The sequence below is a fragment of the Dipodomys ordii genome, unplaced genomic scaffold (genome assembly GCF_000151885.1).
Source record: "Dipodomys ordii isolate 6190 unplaced genomic scaffold, Dord_2.0 Scaffold16, whole genome shotgun sequence".
NCBI classification, from domain to species: Eukaryota; Metazoa; Chordata; class Mammalia; order Rodentia; family Heteromyidae; genus Dipodomys; species Dipodomys ordii.
The window spans coordinates 8,623,418-8,643,133 of NW_012267232.1; the positions used below are offsets into that span (position 1 = coordinate 8,623,418).

A 19,716-nucleotide genomic window follows, 5' to 3' on the forward strand; every position below is an offset into this window, starting at 1 on the left:
CCTGCCTAGCAAGCACAAGGTCCTGAGTTCAAATCTAGTCCTACCAAAAATCATAGTACAAATATCTAAATAGACATTTTCCTCCAAATACTTACAAATAGCCATGGAACACATGAAACGATATATTCAATCATTAGGAAAAGGCACGGTGGTATCACAAGATACCACCTTCAATGACTAACGTGGATGTGACCAAAAACAAAGTCATTAACAAATATGGGTGATGAAATTGGAAAGCTCTCCTATTGCCAGTGGAAATATAAATGGTGCAGTTATTCATAATATGATCGTTACTCAAAAAGGTTAAACATAAAATAATTTAAGGACCACAAGAAATTCAAACCAAATTAGGCAAGTTTACTTAAGACTCTATCTCAAATATTAGTGGACAAATTGGTGTCCTCCAGCTCTAAAGGAAGCTGAAATCAGGTGGATCATAATTCCAGTCCAGGTGTGGCAGAAAAGATTATGAGATTCCTATCTCAGTGGAAGAAATTGAGCATGATGACACATGCCTACCATCTCACCACCATGGCAGTGTTAAACATGGAGAATTGTGGTCCAGGTGAACTAATAAGCAGATCAACTGTTTTGTTTTGTTTACACAACTTAGATACTAGAACTTGAATACATGCATCAGATAATCAAGCAATGAGGATTTTGTTCACTGATAAAAATAAAATTTGATTTTGATAATGGTTGGACAACTATGGGAAAATAATAAATATTTAATGGTAAACCCTAGATCTACGGGATCTTAACAGTATCTGCATGAAGCTGGTTGCTTTAAAAAGCTCTAAGTTTAACTGCAACCTCTAAGAATAGCTCAGTGACACTTCAATTAGTGCTAATTTACTTTTCATTGAATAGCTGTAGTTACTTATGTGTTTATTTTATTGTAAAGATGATGTACAGAAGGGTTACAGTTACATGTCAGGTTATGAGTACATTTCTTTTTGAACAGTATCACCTCTTCCCTCATTGCTGTATATATTTTATGACTAACCTAAATGTTCGTTATGAGCAGAGAAAAATTGTTTATTTTTATGTTAGCAAGAATCTAGCTTAATTTTATAGTAAGATTATGGTATTTTTTACTTTCAAATAACCTTTCTATATTACTTCAAATTTTTATAATATGGAAAGGAATTTTGGACAGATGTTAGAAATTCCCTGTGATTTTAAAATGAGAGAAACATGTACCCTTAAATGGATAGATAATAAAAGTAAGTTATGAAAGCAGACCAATATTTTCATAGTGAAAGAGGTAAAAAGTATTTAGTCATTAGTAGGATTTGATAAAGGACAAGTCAGATCAGATTCATTTTGGGGATTATATAAATCTTATCAATCAAAACTTTGCATGTGATTATTTTATCTTCTTTTACAACACCATTAAACATTTTGTACATTAATAACAGACTATAACTTCTCTTTGTTTCAATATACTTGTGTGAAGATGGAAGGAACTGACAAAACTTTATCATTCAAATATCCAAAAATGCTGTTTTCACCCTATTTATATTAGTGATATAAGCATGTAATTTGAAATTAAGTTGAAATCTGAAGCTTAGTTTGAGAAAATAAAAATCATATTCTTTCATTTTTAAGAAATTTTTAAAATATAGAACTCAAGATAAAATTTTTATACAAAATCTAGTATCTAAATTACATAAACAAGGAATTGTTTGGCTTACTAAGGACTGAGAAGGGATCAGAAATCCAATATTTAGCTAGCTTAGTCCCCTGAGATACCTCCAAAGACTGTCTTTTAGAATAAAATGAGAACACTTCAGAATAAAAATCTCTGCTATAGGTAGGTAGAAATAACCCTACAAAACTCATATATGAAGAATTGTTTTCCTATACTGATTGCCATGAGCTGAACTAGTTTAATGGAACATTCTGATACTGGCTAACAAGCACTGGTACTTTCTCCTCTTATATATATGTTGTCTTATAAAATGCTTAAATAGAAAGCACTAGTAAATTAGCTTAGTGGTCTCAAGAGTGATGAATTCTAATGTGGAATGAGTTGCATACAATGTATTATCAGTGATAGCTAGGGTCAATTTTTGCAATTACTTGCCTTGAAAAAAGTTAACATTGTAGTGAAATATTTTAAAACCAACACTGGATTCCTAGAGAAAGCCATGGTATATCATGTAGCTGGGCATTGCTTAAATCCCTGCCTGTGGTCTTGTGGTTGAGAAGCAACTGTCTTCCCCGCAGAGAGAAGAAAAGAGAAGACTCTTTCCTTCTCTTCTTCTTTTTTCCTTTTCCTTTTTTTTTTTCGGGTCCAGTGTGGGGCCTGAACTCTGGGCCTGGGCGCTGTCCCTCAGCTCTAACTCTTGAGCCACAACACCACTTCCCGCTTTTTTCTTTTTGTTTATGTGGTACTGAGGAATCAAACCCAGGGCCTCAGGCATGCAAGGCAAGCGCTCTACCACTGAGCCACCTTCCCAGCCCCTTTTCTCCTTTTTCTTTGCTGGGTTTCTGTCTCAAGCTCTTATTTCTGTCGTGCTGTTTCTCCTTAGTTTTGGAGTCACCAACTTGGATATGAAATATAGCATTGTTCCACATTTATAGTGGGACTGTCAGGAAGACATTTATCTTTGTCTTCAATTTCTTCATCTATGCAATATAGATCATGTGGTTCCTCCCTCCAGGGCTGGCAAGGTGAAATGACTTGAATAATTCTGATCTTTTCATTAGGGGGTCTTCTTTCCCATTTTTCTTCCCGTTGTTTCTTCATATTTATTTTAATATTTTGTCATCTGTTGAATGTCTTGTTTACATTTCCTGAAGGAAGCGGTACTAAACATTTTCTTTGACATTTTCTTGTGTGTGAGACAGGTTGTCACTACATTGCCAGATCAGCCTAGAAGTCTCAGTCTTGTTTCACCCTTCTTAATGCTGGGGTTATAGGTATGTGCACCTACACCAAGCTTGTTTGACTTTTTGAAAGTTGAGTGTGCTTAACTGAAGTGATCATTACTAAAGAACAACAAGTAATTGCTATTCTTGAATATCTGGCATATAAAAAATTGTATATATCAAATAGTCAGCTATAAATACTGAAAGACTTCCAACATACTACAATTTTCAAGAGTAAAGTCATTGATTCAAACCATGTCTTTAAGAGTTGGTCACACAGAACTTAAGAAAGAAAATTATTTTAGAAATCCAAAAGAAGATAAGAAATTGATATTTGACTGTTGCAGAACCATTTAAAAGCAGTTTCTTTTGAGTCAAGTTTCCCCTAAATAGTCCAGAGTAGTCTCAAACGTCACAATCTTTGTGTCTTCCAAGTATCTGGCACTACAGGCAATTGTTACCACACTCAGCTCTTTAAGGCAAACTTGTATTAATAATTTAAAGTTACTTCAGCTATTTCCTAACATTAATGGAGTTCCTAACAAATACTGGTCTCCTCAGTTTAGGGGATTTATTCAAGTCTAAGAATGTCAAGTCCGCCACAGGAATAGGAGATAAACCTGGCATGTGCCTGGCGTTTGATGACTTTTATAGAACAGTCCTCCCAGGATCATTTCAAGTCAGAATTGTGTAGTCTCCTAGGTTCTACAGACCAGCCAACACTTGCTATAGAAGAACCCTTTGCAAAAGAGACCTGTGACCACATTTTAGGCTTTATCATGTAATACTTTTTTTTTATTTTGAAGAATCCATATGTCAACCCTTAGGGAGTAAATCAAAGAGTAGCTCATAATTTCTTCAGTTTTGGGCTCAATTTTATTTTCAAAATTAGTTGGTAGGCAATCAGAATTTTCAACTTAATGTGTTTCAAAGATTAAAGATGAAAGGGATGAAGGAATTCAGGAGAGATGATATTGCTTGCATTAAAACAATGATTGTTCTGACAGAAACAAAGGTAGAGCAGCCAAAGAGGAAAAGAGGAATTTCAGGTAGAGAGAGAAATGTTTGGAGCTGTTTTTACTTTTCTCAGATAGTGAAGCTAGGAAATTTTGTACTCACAGCAGAGCAAATGACCCCACCATAAAAGTTAGGCTTCCTACACAGAAAGATCAATGGCCAAATAAGCCAGAAGAGTAATTTTTTTACCATGGAGAAAACATCTAAAAACAGCTTTTGTCATGTTAAGCTTTTCTATACAAGATGACCATAGAGGAAATCCGAACAGTAAATGAATTAGCTGCTTCTGAAATCAAGTCAAGGAATGTGTCTTCCTGAAATACTTTAATTACTCTGGAGACATAACCATCTCACACTGACAGTGTGCTCTTTCTAAAATGGACATATTTAAGCTCAGTCTCTCCCATGCAAAACTAAAAATGTACATTGAGCTGTTGTTATTAGGAGTATATGGTGTCAAGAAGACCAGTGTGGACAAGCTGCAAATGCTCAGGATGTACAAAGTTCAGTGATATGTTGTGGATGCCTGATTCATTTTTCTCCTAATGACTCAAGCCACAATAACAGGAGGCTATCGAGTCTCTTTACCTCAATGGAGTTGCACAGTGCCAGTGGAAACTGAAAACTTTTGATTTTGAATGTTATTTTGATATTTTTAGTGATAATTTTTCTAACCATGCTTCATCAAAATCATACGGAATAGATCCACAAAGCAGGCTGGCTTATTGTAGCTGGAGTTTTCTTGTAGTGATAGCCATCTGTCTATATAATAGTCAAGTATATTAGTGTTTTCCTGCCACTAGATTTTTACCTACGGACATATCTTACTTCCTAGTCAAGGACACTTGAGCCAAGAATAGATATGAATTGTATTTTCATTCTTTTCCTCCATTAGCATTAAGCCATATGCATCAAATGTATATGCTATGTAAAAAATTTATTTTTATGTTCGCTTGTTCTAGGGCTTGAACCCTGTGTACGGTCCCTGAGCTTTTTCACTCAAGGGTTAGCACTTCACCACACTTGAACCACAGCTTTTTGGTAGAATTAATTAAAAATAAGAATCTCTTGGACTTTTCTGCATAGGCTGGCTTAGAAACACATACCTCGGATCTCACCTTCTGACTGGCTAGCATTACAGGCATGAATGTTTTTATGTCTTATATTTTTTCAGAGCAACCTTGCCCTTATTACTGTCATGAATGCTTTTCTTCTCATCTGTGCCACACAACGCGATGGCATTGTCTTGTCTTGTGGAAGGACTCTCACCTGTGAAGAAAAATTAGGGTTTCAAAACTTGCCACAGTAAATTCTGCTACTCTGGAAAAATGAGTAGGGAAAAATTGTTCTGCTTTCTTTAGAGCACAAATAACTTCAATATTATGTTTAAGAGTCTAATATTGCTTAATGGAAAAATCCATGGTGCAGTAGAAACTAAATGAAATAATGATGTAAGTTATGGCGCTCCTTCAAACAGCATCCTAAGGAGGTCCTTATGCACTTGCCAGTTCAAGCTCATGGCAGCCAGGCAGCCTCAAAGCTTGTTAGAGACTTTCATGTTCTTTTAATGGAAATAGCCACATGCTGCGCTTTCACTTTTCCAACTGTGGCAATAATAGTTAGTAATCAAGTCATAATGTTATAATCACAACCATAGGGAAATGCTAGTTGATGTAATGGGTTGCACTGGGAAAACACATTGGTGCTTTTCCAGACTGTATTTCATCTGTCTTTTTGGTGTAGGTTAGCTGTAAGAAGCTAAGCTTCTTTGTGAAAACAGCCCCAAAAGTGCCAGTACAGATAACACAAAGAAAATGTATGTTCAAAGATTCAGGTAGTCCTTCAACAGACCGAAGTAGGCAGTGCTCTAAAGGATTAGAGCATGGGATCATATATTATTTTACCAGCCTAAATTATCCTAGATTTCAAGCTCTCCTTCCATTGCACATTTTCTTGACCTACAAGGCCTTTTACTTTCTTAATTTATCTTTGTACACAGTGGTGAGCCTGGCTTCAAAGCACTTTGAAACTTTATAATCTAAAAAAAAATGTATTAAGAACATGAACCCCTCACTGGGTTTATGTGAGTAGGGATATCCATCCAAAATGATACAAAGATTTTATTTGCTACCACTCTGTAGGAGGCAACAGACGATTCAATTTGATCATTACTGGTTTAAAAAAAGTAAAGTAAAAAAAAGAAAAAGGAAAAGAGGGAGAGAGGGAGGGAGAGAGCAAGGGAGGGAGGAGAAGGTAGGAGGGAAGAGGAGAAGGAAGGTGAGGGGAACTAAGAGGGAAAGGAGATGGGGAAGAGAGGGAGGGAAGAGGAATGGAGTAGAGGAGAAGAAAAGGGGAGAGGAGAGAAGGGGAGGGGAACTGGGAGGTAAAAGGAGAAAAAGAAGAGAGGAGAATAGAAGAGATTTTAAAATGCTTCCACAGAATCCATAGATGTAGAGAAAAGTCTTACAGGATACTTACAGGATACTCTCCAGAACCAATTCTAGCTTAACCTACCGCACTATGTTGACACTCTTTGATGTGTCTTAAACCCCTCCTTGGAATGGGTAGCTGTGGAAGAGTCATGTGACTTGGCAGAACCAAGTGAAATTTATGTCTTTGTTTGGCTTCTACTGAAAAAGTACCACAGACGCCCAAATCTGTATTGTCCTCCACCACCAGAATTTGTGGTGACCATTTCTAATGCATTTCATTCAATTTGGAATTGGTTGCATTATTTCTCCATCGTTACAAGCGAATTTTATTTCTTTTGTGTTAGTGTTGGAACGGGAGAAAGACATCTTGTCTTCCCACACCAGACATTGAATGCACAGGAGAAGTCAGGTCAAAGGTCATGGCAGATTTGTAAGGAATATGTTAGCATTCCATTCTGTAGGCACTTCAGTGTGTTCCAGGTAGATATCTGAATGTTATAACGTGGAGAGAGAGGACTTGAGTGTTTCTCTCATCCATCCAGGGATTTGAGCATTATTGTGAAGGAAAAGCATGCTAAAACCCTCATTATCAATTGCAAGCTTTCTTAGTGATGGCCAGAATGTCCAATGAATAATCAAGAACAGCTGTTAATGATGGCAAAGAAGTGTGCTTGAATGGGACGTGGATGCTGTCTTTGCAGCATCACACAGCTCTTTTCATACACTCACCTGGCCAGTTAGTCCTCTCTGTAAGTCCTGCACCACAGGTATCAGTGTTTCTACAGGGACTGCACATTTGGAAGCCAAAGTGTGACACATTCTTCTATTGTGTCTCCATCTGCACAAGCTGTTGTGTTTGTTAGCTTTGAGAGCACTTCCCATAGAAACAAGTGGAGTTTCCTACAGTTTAGAAAGTGTTCAACAGCTGCTCTGTAGGGACTGACCTGATCTCTCCACAGATTAAAAAGCTTCCAAATACCAAGGGGGCTCTGCCAAAACCCAGAATCCTGTCTACATGACTGACTACCTCTGTGTTTCATATATCATAACCTCCCTGTGATTCTGTACCACCAAATTCTTGGCTATACCACATTCATTTGCTCTGTCATTGATTACACAGTTTCAGGATGAAACCTTCTGATTTCTCCTTTTAGTAAAGTCCTGACGTTTTGTCTTCAAATATTCAAAATATTCCCATCATTGTTCTTTTAATTTCATTCCCTTATAAATAAAATTTTAAATTCCTTTTGATGGAGTTGCCAATATATCAAAACATAATAAAATATTTTAGAGGCCACATCAGTAATACAGTCTTTATCACATGTGTGAGATCTCTAAACAGACACATACACACTAATGTTTAAAGCTCATTATACACTAATGTTTAAAGGTAGCTTAGTAGTAGAATGCTTGCCTAGCATGAGGTCCTAGTTTGATTCCTTGGTACCACATGAACAAAAATGAATTAATTTATTTAGTATTTAAAACAACAGAAGGACAGAAAGACGGTGGCTCAATAATTTCATAGACTGTTTCTTCATTAAAATACAATATTTTAACCCCTATGCTAAGCACCAAGAAAGTAGACTTTTGACATATTAAATAGATTAATCTTATTCAAACACATTGTTATTTATAATTACTAATAATATTAAAAGTATTAGCACAAAATAGAGTTGATGACAAATACACTTGAACAGTAAAAACTCTTTATTAAAAAATCAATAGGAGATTATTTTTTCCAGGTGGAATTTTTTAAATTGCATGTGCCCTTGTGTGTGCATGTTAGAAATGATCTGCAAAAACTTCACTTGTCAGATATATACACCTTCAAAATGTTATCGAAAGAAAATAACAAAGTAAAACATATAAAATTTTTATTGGTCTGAGAATTAAGACTAAGGCTCAATCAACATAAAATGAAAAAAAATCTGCAGAAATTATCCAAATTTGTTATATTCAAAAATCAAATGGATCAGTGAAATCATTTTAAGACAACACTAGTAATAAATTACAAATGAAAACAGTGAACAGAATGAATGCTGTTGAAATTTGAAGTAATTTTATTTTCTTGTCAAGGATTTAAATGGCCTTTGTGATCTTAATTTTAAAGGCATTTGTTACTTAAAATACATCCATGTTGGTATAATTATGATTATAAGGCTGGCATTAACCTAAAAGGCTCATATTTGTAGAATGAAGCAAAGGCTTCAATGTATCCTGTTCTCTCCTTTCTGCCTGCTCTTTGGGTTTACACTTGTGTGTTTAAATGTTTACAAAGGTCTTTGTTACCAAGTATTTCTTGCCATAATCCCTTTGTGATTGTCAGAGCAAACTAATCAATCCATTCAATAAATGTTTATCGGTCACTATTACTATTATACTCGTGGTCAGTATATTAAAAGGAAAATTAAAAAAACAATAGTTTTTTGACCTCACAAAATGAGCAGGGAAATTATGATTCAATGCAGTAAGAATTGTGACAGGATAAGTTTAGGACAGGGTTCTAGATCTTGTTGTTGCTTTGTATGTTCCTCCCCCATGGTATAACCCCTATTTTCACTGTATTTGATGTCGGTGCCCTGCATCTTGTATATACACTTCTCTAATTCAGGGAGAGGAAGGGAAAAAACAAAATGCTGTAACATTGAGATGTACAAAACACTATGTTGAAATGAATTTTACAACTTGGGTGGATAGTTGTGGAGGTGGGAGAGAAGGGATGGTAGGGGAAAAATAGAGGAGGAAGCAACAATGCTCAATAGGAAATGTACTCATTACCTTGCTCATGTAACTGTAACCCCTCTGTACAGCATTTTTACAATAAAAATGTACCCCCCAAAAGATATCCAAGACACTTTGTTGAAAAACAAACTTTATACTTTAGGCAGCAGGGACCAGGGACAGGGGGTGGGGCGGGGATTGTCATTGTGGAGGTGGGAGGAAGGAACCTTAGGGGAAAAACAAAGAAGGAGGTAACAATGCTTGATAGGAAATGTACTCATTACCTTGCTCATGTAACTATAACCCTTCTGTACAGTATTTTTACAATAAAAATAGTATAAAAACTATCTACAAAAAAAAGATATCTTAGTGACTTAACAATTCAGTGACATAACAATTCCCGAGTTGCATATTTGACCAAAATAAATGGAAGAGCTGGAGAAGAGTAGGGGAAGGTTAGAACCTCAGGTAGAGCCAGGTGGTATGTGCTTGAACTTTCAGAGAAAACGAAGTTGGTCAATAGAGCGGAATTTGTAATTTCAGAGACTGAAGTGATTCATAAGGAGCAGAGCCTGAGTCCTCTGTGGAAATCCTGTTAAGGACTTTGGGGTGAACTTTTATGAAATATTGTAATTAAGATATTAACAGAATCAGAATTTAATTTTAGAAAGATTATTCTAACTACATGCTAAAGAATGACTCATCTGAGGAAGTAGGGAATAAAAAGCAACAAGCAGGAAATAAGTGACTTTAAAATGGAGAGGAGACCAAAACTTTACTGAAACTTTACAAATTAGGAACTAGCTGGTATTGTTAAAAAAAATACGGTGTAGGGGGGTGGGGAAGGGGGGGAAGGAGAAGGATTGGGATTGGGGGGGAGGGGGGAGGCTGGGAAGGCATGTGAAGGGTAAACAAAAGGAGGAGGCTGCAATGCTTGGTAAGAAATGTACGCATTATCCTGCCCATGTAATTGTAACCCCTCTGTACAGTATGTTCACAAATAAAATAAAATAAAATTTAAAAAAAATACCAATCTTGGCCCAGGGAAATAAATATAAGAAATAACATTTGTGCTTGCTCTTGTCATATTTCTATTTTATGAATATTTCACAATACATATAATACTTAATTATAAAAATAGTTTATAGAACAGAATCTCCAACTATTACTGCTGCAAAAGCTATAAACATGTTTGAAATTGAGCCTCAATAACACACACACACTCACACACACACACAAATGACCTAGACTAGTCATGTTAAATTATGCGGAATGAGGGGCCTGAAACTCAAAGCTAGTTCAAGATGCCGTGCCTTTATCATTATGTGATACCTCTTTCCCACAGTATATACCCTAAGTATAATTCACGAACAAATGAAGGCACAAGCATTAGTAAGCACAGGAGAACAAGAGGTGAATTTGTTTATTCTCTCTGGTCTGTTACTTTTGATTTCAGAAAGTCCTTCAAGTATCCCTGCTCTGATCTGCTTGGGCTTTGCTGCTTTTGTAGATGAAATGTCTGTGAGTAATCACAGCTCTTCATGCTCACCCACCACTGTGTGTGTGTCCATGTTCTGCAATTGATTTCTTGACATCCTTTAATAATCTTAAGGTCACTCCAGCAACATTTCAGTGTCAAAAGACTTAATGAGTGCCCCTTTTCCCATGACTGATTCAAAAGCCCAGTGAACACTGCAGTCTTCTTGTTTAATGTGTTAAAAAAAAAAGCTTCTCTTCAAGAATATGAAGAGTAGCACACTTAAACTGCTGGGTTAGTTCATTCCTAAGACAAGCAGCCCTCCTTGAAGGAGAGATAGTTGTTGCTGTCATCTGAATGTAGCAAGCAGCGGATGTTTGAACCTACACAACAGCCTAAAAGTAATGCAGAAAATAACATCAAGTGTAAGAAGGAAAAGTGTTGTGAAAGTGAGATTTCATTTCAAAGGTATTTTTTGCTGCTGCTCTTGGCATCTTGTTAATGACAGTATTACTGGGACTATTTTAGTTCTAGTCTTCATACCTCTGTGTTCCAGCATTGTGACTTAGGCCATCTGTTTTAACATCTTATGATATATAATTTTCTGCTGTTTTTAGCAGAGGAATCTTGCAGACAGTTGTTCAAGAGGCTTGATCCTTACTCCCTTGTTGCAGCACTGACTTTTCCCTCGTTAATTATCTTCTATATAACTTAGGTCTAATTTAGCATCTCACCCTTGCTCCTTCCTTCCTTCCTTGCTTCCTTCCTTCCCCCTCCCTTCCTCCCTCTCTCCCTCTAATCCTCCCTCCCTCCCTCCATCTCTCCATCTCCCTTTTGCTTTCTTTATTTTGTTTGTGTTGGTATTGGGGCTTTAAATGGGGCCTTGCACTCTCACATAGCTTATTCACTCAAAGTAGCAATGTGCCAGTTGAGCCATGCCTTCAGTTCCTTGACCACTTGCTGATGATGAAAAGGGGCTAGGTGTACAGAGGGTGATTTGGTAGTTGTTGCAGATTTTGACTATATATCAGTGGTTTCATTCTAATTTGATTTTCTATTTTTTCTGCTTTAAATACCAATTTTAGAATGTTAAAAAGTTGAAGCTTGATGCTGTATAAGTAAGGGTATTTATAATTGCAGATTGTTTTGTCCTTTTAATGATGTTTTCTAAGGTCTCCAAACCCTCCTAAGCCTTTCCAACTTACATTGTCAATGCTATGTGATATGACATTAAAGTAATTTTCTTTTCTTCAACTTAAAGCCATTCTTGTCTATATTATTAACATTGTAAGCTAGAATGCTAACAACTTTAAATAGTCTATTGGTTGTCATAGTAACTAATATTAAAGCTAAATATAATCTGTTGAATTTCACATTTAAATCATTGCTGGTATTTGCATGTTTTATTGACTCTCTGGAATGACCATAGGACTTTGTACAAAAGGAGCCTTGAAAACTTAAATTTGTTTGAGGGGTTGATTTAGGACCTTCTGGTTTCATTCACAGATTATTATTTGTTCAGACCCAATCCATTTTAATGAAATGAATGTTCAGAAGAACCCAAAAAAGATGCTATGCAAATATTATAGGTTCTATTTAAGACAAACTTTAAAATTTTTATATTTATTCACTGTGGGTATTTTCTATGCAATACCTTTTATTTTTCTCTTTTATTCATGTTTTTCAGTGTTTCCTATAAAGTTTCTAAAATTTAAACATGATGCTCTATGTGCCAAGAATAGAAAACACACAGTAAAGAAATGCTTTCAGAAACAAATACTTCTAAAAGAATATTGCCCATGTTGTTTTTGGTGACATGAACTAAGCTATAATTTCATTTCCTGATTTATCTAGCTTTTTCTTGACACCATTTTTCCATTTTCAAAGGATATAACAGATAACCATATCTTACTCAATATACTTTTGTTATAAAAAAGAAATACCTTTAAGATAGATGAGCTCTAGACAGAGCCTGATATATGCTGGGTGGTTTGGTGACTATTTTTCTACCTAGGGAGTCAGTGGAGACCTTACCTCCTTCTTAGTGTTTGGCCATCCTCTCTCACTTCTGCATTTCTCCTTCCTATGGGCTGCAGTAAACACACCAAGGTTGATTACAGTGTTGGAGAATCTTTAAGAGAAGCTGTGTGTACAACAGTAATAACCACAAAATAAATTCTTCACAACTAAATTTAGCTTGCCTATTAATTTAAAGAATTCATTTCTCTCATCTAGACCTTGTAGTCCTCCCTAGATAGGTCACTTGCCTAAATGATCTTGTACTTCAGGCTATGCTATGCTCTTCTTCATTCTAAATAATCATATTTTTCCAGCTAGTATCATTCAAGGCTGCAGGAATTTGCTTACCTCCCTTGAGCTCTGGGGATTCACCACTGTTCTGTCTAGACTTCCTTTCTACCCCCAGTTTGATGAAGAAAGGGCATATTATTATCGATGGTAGCTTCCCTGTTGAATATGTATGAAATATTCTCCTTGTTAGATCATCTTGTCAAAGGCTCTTATATAATAACTGGTGCTGACACTAAGTCCTCTCCCTCTCCCCATAGTTCTTCAACTAGCCTCTTTTCTGAGTATTTAAACATCCTGCTCATTTCCCAGGTCCCTGTCTACTCTCTCAGATCCCATTACTTACATTATATTTTTCTATGACTTCAAAAATGCATGTCATCAAATTCTTATTATCAGAGACCATCATTTTCTCAAAATTCTGTATGAACATGTACACACACATGTATATGATACACATGTACATACATACACATGCATTCATGTCTTTTAGTAAAACCATCTAGCTAGCATAGTGTTAAAAACATGTCCTAGTGGAATGTTGCATTCTGTAGGTTTTCAAACAGTGTCACAATGAATCATATTTTGGGGTTCAAATAGAACTTAGAAGTCCTGGGTTCAAGAAAAGAAGCATCTTTATTATCAGGGAATATCCACATGCTACCAGCATACCAGGAATACTGCAATTCTCATAAGGAGGAAAGCAAAAGCAGCATTTTCACACATACTTGCCTAATAAATAAGATGGGCCTTTTGTTTAAAGGATCGGTTGTTTAATTTTGATGGTTTTGTTGCTTTAAAGAAGCACCTGTTAACAAGGGAATGTGTAGACACATAGTTGTGAAAGAAACAATGCTATTATCTTCAGCCTCCCTGTGTACAGTTTACAAAATGGATCTTCTCCAGAAAGAGCTGATGGGATTTAAGTTGTCTTTTCTCAGTCTTCATAATCACTCTTTTACCTCTATATGAGAGAAGAAAAGACTGTACTTAGCAAACTTAATCATATTATTGCTATATTACGTCAAAGTGCAAACTCTGGCAGAGCACTGGACACATTGAAATTGTTCTTGTTTTTTTTAAATACTGAGTGACTCTTGAATATCAGTCACTTCTTCAGTATAGTTGATTTTTACTATCTGGGCTTTGATAAAATTTAAGATAGACTTAATGCAATAGTCTGCTGTTTACAGGAAATAATTTTTGATAGTGTAGCATGGCATTACATGTTATTTTTCCTCCAATGGTAGTAGAAGTTTATTTGTAAGTTAAAGTCCGCATATTTTGATATATTTGTATGAACATGTATTTTAGGTTTCTTTTGGTTGGGGATGCTGGGATTTGAACTTAGAGCTTCACTATCGAAAGTTAGGTGCACTATCACTTCAGCCACATCACCTGCCATTCTTTCGAGAGATGAGAAAGACTGGAGTTTGAACTTTCCTCCCTCTTCCCCCCTCCCCGCCCCCGGCCCCGATTCTGCCATACACTTTATTTTCTAAGAGAGGTGTTTCCCCTTGGCTAGCCTAGAACAAAATCTTTCAGATAGCTTAGAAAACCTGATTCCCAACACCTGGACTTTTTGTTGATTGAGATTTCACTAGCTTTATGCTAAGGTTGTATGATTATATGGGTTAGCTCAATTTTAGTTATAATTCAAATATGAATCCCAACCTTAAAGCTATTTTCAACCCTCCCCCCAAATGAGATGGAAAACTACACCAAAAGTACTTTCAAACATACAAACACATTGTACTTCTGTAGTTAAAATGGATCTTTGATGATGCTGGTTACATTTATGAAAATTATTTTAGAAGTCAGCATGAAAAATATATGAAAGCTATCTATTTTTTTAATTCTCATAGAATATATGTGAATGAAAAGTGTTTGAAGAATGCAATTCTATCACTGTTTGAAAAGCGCTGACCTACATCTTCTAAGTTATCCTGGATTCATTTTATTTTATAGTCTCAGGTCTGTTAACTTGTTAAAAATAATCTCTGGAACTATGAAAAAGGGATTAATTAGCTAATCAAAAGATGTAATCAGTTTAGATTCCTGATTAAAATGGTTAAGATGGTTAAAAAATAGGAATTTTTATTGAAATTTTACTCCCAACTTTTTCTCCTGTACTACTTTGCTTGTTCCTTCTTCTCCTCTTTGGAATTTTCCTGCTTTTCATTCATTGCAACAATTGTCCCTTGATCTCTGTCTTTGTCACAAGGATGTCTTTTGAAAGCAGAATCTTGAGTCCTCTTCTCTCTTGTGTCTCCAAAGCTTAGTGACAGATGGTCTACCCACATTAGGCCCATACCACATATGTGCCTAGCATGTAAGAAAGAAGAGAAACATTGGCCATTTGTTATGTGATCTGCAAATTTCAAGGCATTCTCCAATTTAAGTGGAAAGTAGGAGAGCACACAATTAATTCACCTTGAAATACTCAGATGCCATACTCCAGAGACAACAAGGCCCTACCGTGCCAACAAATGTTCTCCATCAAAAACTGTGTTGTAAATAAGAGAATCTTACATTTTAATTTCCATGAACACTGCTTGTATGTAGCTAAGCTTGAAAAAAATTATTTTCTCAGTTTTATAAAAAGGAAAGAAAAGCTGCCAAAGAAGTATTGACTGAGATATTGACCATATGTTAGATTTTTTCCTATTTTAAATGTTTCTATTTTTGAATAGGATATTCCTGTTAGAAAAGTGTTTTTTCTACTTTCTTAAAAAATTAAAATAGGTAACATATCACACATAAAAGTTATTTTCTCCCTTTACCGGGACAGTGCTTACCTTACACTTCTTCCTTTCTTGTTAATTTTTCCTATAGTCAAATATGATATGTGTAGAATCTGGATACACATATAACACTGAATTAAAATTGTTTCTCTGGAACCAGCTTTCTTACATTACCATTTATATTTTAGAATAATAAATGTAATAGTGGTGGTAAATCTGTTTTCAAGAAAGCACAATAGGTTAACATGAATTTTCTGAGTTTTCTTAACTCCATATATTTCTTCCCTAAATTGATTTAAATATTACATGTCATCATAGCCAACTAGCTTATGAGAAAGTACCTAGCATAACATAGATAAATAGGTAGATAGGTAGATAGGTAGGTAGGTAGGTAGATAGATAGATAGATAGATAAATAGATAGATAGATAGATAGATTCTTATATCTTGAGGTTCATCCTATGTTTCTTGTCATATTTTATGTGAAAAATGGCACTTCTCACAATTACATTCATAACAATCATCTCTCTGCCTTTCTGTGCCAGTCCTAGAACTTGACCTTTTTTGCTCAAGGCTAGCACTGTACCATGCCTTTTTGGTGGTTAATTAGAGTTAAAAGTCTCACTGACTTTCTGGCCCAGATTGCCATCAGATCTCAGCCTCCTGAGCCATGAACCACTAGCACCTAGCCCCTAATTCTCTTTTAAAAGTGACTTTCTGGATCACTTGAGAATTTATTCCTGGCTAATTATAAGAACATTATCCTTTTAATGATGTTTCTACCTTCCATGAGAATCTCACACTGAAGAATTCTGAATTTTTTAAACTTTTCCTTTTTATCTAAGTATAATCCAGTTCCATCTTTCCTTTATTTGTGAATGGTCCTGACAAAATAAAAATTACACTGTTTTGCTATCTTATGACTTTGGGTTGAGAAAGAGGTTATGTGAATTGAATCATACAGGTGAGAAAGGAAGTATAACTGCATAGAGAAAAAGTAATAGCATAATCAGGGGTCTCTGAAGGGGAATAGTATGGCCACCACTCTTATTTCCAATAGGTCATTCCAGGTAAACAAATAATACAATGATAATGATAGTAATATAATAATAATACAATCAAAACATACATTTTTTCCAAGAGTCAGGTACTATTATATTCCATGTTTATTAGATGGGCTAACTCAGATTGGTAGTTTTTTCAAGAGCACCCAATAGATAAGCTAGAAGTAAGCTGTAGTCTTTTCTCTATATTAAGCCTAATTTTGTTTTTCTCTTCTCTTCTCTCCTTCCCTCCTTCCCTTCCTCCCTCTCTCTCTTCCTTCCTTTCTCCATCCCTCCATTTCTTCCTTCTTTCCTTCCTTTTTATTCTTTTCTTCCTTTCCAAGATACACATGTATGAAATAAACAGTTGTATCTTAGGCAATTCATGATGCTTTAGCAAAATACAATAGAAATACACTTTTCATAGTTCTAGAAAGTGGGAAGCTCAGGAATAAGACATATCTAGGTCTGGTTGAAGGGGAGAACTCTTGTCTCTTCAGCCCATCCCAAGGACATTGATTCCACTCATGAGGTTTCTACGCTTAAGATTCAATCACTTCTTCCAAACCTCATCTTCTAACACTAGTGCAATGAAGGATCAATTTCAGAATATGGATCTTGGGAATCCACATAGTAAAGGGATATTAATTTATTAGATAGTACTTAAGTAGGCATATGTTTAAACAAATGAAAAAGAACATTAAAATTATGTCCAGAATTCAACAATGGCAATCTCATGTATTGAAATCCAGCATAGACTTAGCTATGTGGATTTAAAATATTCTGCCTATTAATGTCCAGAATTTTGACATCATCAGTAAAGGACTTAGATGAAGATTGTGACATCCTTTCCTAAATTGTAGCAGTGGGAGGTCATTGACTCAGGAGCTCATCTAAACTCATGCAGTACCATAGATACAAAAATAAATGGGCCTCTATCCCAGCCCAAGATTCCCCTTTATAGTACTGAATCTAGCACATCTTCCTGATTCTTTGTAAAGAATTTCTCAGAATACAGTCATAATAGACACTGAATGTTCTGTTGTAAATCCTCTGCAGAGTGGAGTGAAGGTCTCTTTCCCTGTTATAGAAGTTCCAGGTTACATATGGAATACCTGCATTTTTGTGCCTAGTTATTAAACTGTTAATATCAGAATCTGATACAAAAATGACAATAACAAGAATAAGCCTATGAAAGGATATTTTGGTCTTTTTTCCCAACAAGTACTCAGTCTTTGAGCTCATTCCAGGCATATTGTTTACAGGAATATCTAAATCTATTTCTCTGAAAAATGATTAAAGTAGCTTGTGACTTCTCCATGTTGTCATAATGAAAGTGATAAAGGGATCATAAGCATTATGGTCAAACAGTTTAAGTTCAATATAAATTCAAATTCTAAATATTTATAACCTATAACAAATATAGGAGATTTTCTAAGTTCTTAAAGCAGTGTTTCCTGTTATCATCTGTACAAAGATTTATTCAGAGGATGTAATGATATTTAATTATATATATATATATATACATATGTGTGTATATTCTAAACCCAACAAAAATAAAAAGTAATCATTTTGCTTTATGTAATACCAACCATCTGTCCATTTTAGGTTGGTCGTGGGGCTTGAACTCTAGGCCTGGGCGCTGTCCCTCAGCTCTTCAGCTCAAGGCGAGCGCTCTACCACTTGAGCTACAATGCCACTTCCGGTTTTCGGGTGGTTTACTGGAGATAGGAGTCTCACGGTCTCACCTGCCTGGGCTGGCTTTGAACTGCGATCCTCAGATCTCAGCCTCCTGAGTAGCTAGGATTACAGGCGTGAGCCACCAGCGCCTGGCCATCTGTCCATTTTAAAACTCATTTTTTATCTAAACCTGTGTGACTTCTAGAAGATCATAAGAGATTGTTCACATTTCATTCTTTAAATAGAATTTTTTTGTCTCTAATTTGCTACTGTCTGAATAATTCCTTTTTGGCTATGTACATCCCCAAACTTTCTAATCTGAAAATTTATTAATCTGTTATCTAAGATTTATGTTAGATGTAGAACAAAGTATGCTTTATTGTTTTTTTCCTTTTTATTGTTATTCCATTTCCATTTTTTAAATATAAATTCATCATTTTTGCTCATATGTTTGGCATGTATATTTATTTTTCCAATATCTTTATAGTTGACATAGATAACAAATATATGTTCACTCTAAAATCAGGAGCTACACCAGTCTCTGTGGAAGAATTTCACAACTGACAGTGATTTAAATACTGCACTATCCTTCCACAGATTAATGGCAGCAGTTTGACCCTCTTGTCCTTCAAGATTTTCATATCTTTGTGTCCAAAATAGTCTTAGCAGTTAAAATAATATAGTTAAAATACGGCTTGAAGAATAGACTAACATTAAAACATAGTAATTTGAATCAACAGAAAGCACACCAAAAAAAATAACAAAAATTTGCACCAAGTATAGCTTGACCTCTGCTACTATTACCCATGAACTTGGAAGCGCTTATGGCTGCAGCTATGTGTCATATCAAGAATACTGTTCCTGGGGAATTTTTGGATTCTCATTAATATTTTCAAGTGTTTTTCATCCTTTTTTCTTTTTTCAATTCGGTATAGAACTCTCAAAACTCAGGTTTCAGTACTGGGAAGGTGGCTCAGTGATAGAGTGCTTGCCTCGAATGCATGAGGCCCTGGGTTTGATTCCTCAGCACCACATAAGCAAAAAGAAAAAAGCCGGAAGTGGCGCTGTGGCTCAAGTGGTAGAGCACTAGCCTTGGGTCAAAGAGCTGAAGGACAGTGCCCAGGCCCAGAGTTCACATCGCACGAACGACCAAAAAACAACAAAAAACACCTCAGGTTCCTTTCTGTTATCTTTCTTCTTCCATCTCCTTGGATCCTTCAGAACTTTCAGAGTACAAAATAACAAGTGAAGTGGGTATTATCTAGGGTCATACAGTTTGGGGTCAGTATTATCAAGCCTCATTCCTTATGAAAATTCATCTTTCTTTCTAGACAGGAGATAGATATTAAGTAACTGACTCATTTGGTACTTAATTGGATGGAATCTTTAGAAGTCACCTACCTCAATCCCTAATGG

General features: G+C 35.7%; 1 protein-coding gene across 2 annotated transcripts in view; it reads left to right on the top strand.

Annotated features, from left to right (window-relative positions):
• The window catches only part of Mdga2 (MAM domain containing glycosylphosphatidylinositol anchor 2), a 715,797-nt gene that overhangs the window by 353,159 nt on the left and 342,922 nt on the right, over window positions 1-19,716 (top strand). The window lies entirely within an intron of this gene.